The sequence below is a fragment of the Rhinoderma darwinii genome, unplaced genomic scaffold, assembly GCF_050947455.1.
Source record: "Rhinoderma darwinii isolate aRhiDar2 unplaced genomic scaffold, aRhiDar2.hap1 Scaffold_447, whole genome shotgun sequence".
Classification (NCBI taxonomy): domain Eukaryota; kingdom Metazoa; phylum Chordata; class Amphibia; order Anura; family Rhinodermatidae; genus Rhinoderma; species Rhinoderma darwinii.
Genome location: NW_027463914.1, coordinates 115,199 through 116,248, shown reverse-complemented (window position 1 = coordinate 116,248; position 1,050 = coordinate 115,199). Strand labels below are relative to the sequence as shown.

General features: G+C 37.2%; 1 non-coding gene across 1 annotated transcript; it reads left to right on the top strand.

The window, feature by feature from the left end:
• Positions 1 to 617: 617 nt before the first annotated feature.
• LOC142716123 (U2 spliceosomal RNA) lies at positions 618 to 816 on the top strand. Its single transcript, XR_012871399.1, has one exon. It is a non-coding gene; the product is annotated as a U2 spliceosomal RNA (small nuclear RNA).
• Positions 817 to 1,050: the final 234 nt, after the last annotated feature.

The following is a 1,050-nucleotide window of genomic DNA, read 5'->3' as shown; positions in this document are numbered from 1 at the left end:
GAGAGTTTCAAAGAAATCGTGGGATTGGGAGGAGTGAAGCATGTCCAAGAGTGGGGTGTGGAGGGTGTGAAAGTATTTTACATTTATTCTGGAATTGTGATGTGGCTCAGGAAGTGTTGAAGGGTGTGAGTCCTTTGTGTAAAGAGGTGGTTGGGGTTAAAAAACTGACGTTTGAGGTAATAATGTTTGGGTTGGGAATGTTAGATAGGAAAAAACAGAGGGTGTGGTGTATTATGTTAGCAATCATTAAAGAAGTTTTGTGGGATGTAAGGAATTTGTATGTCTTTAGAAGAAAGGAAGTGACGGTAGAAGGGTGTTTGAGGATGATTTTGGATAGAATGTATGTGGTATATTTGTCGGACAAGAAAAGGTTTGGGGAAGCAGATGCAGAGGGTATTTGGAAATTTTTGAAGTGGAGGTATGTAGTTAAAGTATAAATGGTGGGTGGAGTGAAGGGTTGGAGTGAATTGTATGCCTTTTTTGTTTAATTGTAAATGTAAATAAATATGTTTAAAAAAAGAAAAATCATTGACCCGATGATGAGCTTAAAGAAACGCACTAAATACAGAGTGTAAGTTTGGTGAAAGTGTTTGAGGTGCAAAAAATATAATGAACTTATATTTTTACCTCTGAGGGTTAAAAAAAAAAAAAAAAAAAAAAAAATCTGTCCTTATCTGTTTAATATCTGATACGTCCCCTATCTGGGGACCATATATTAAATGGATTTTTAGAACAGGGAGATGGAAATAGAGCTTGCTCTGTCCACTCCACGCATTGACCTGGTATTGCAGTATTTCCAGGACCGGTGCACCCTTTCCTTATGTGTTGACTAAAATCAGATTCCAAAAGTGTTTTTTGTGTTTGCCATTGTTTCTGTCTTTCTGAAGGGATCTCCCCTTTTAATCCCATTATTTCAACACCTGTTGGACAATGCATGAGTGATAATGAGCTAATTGATTAAATGCAATTAATGAATACATTGCCACCTCTTGTTTTGTGTCGTCTGTGTGTCTGTGTTTCCGGCATTTCACATTGGAACAGCTCATTCAC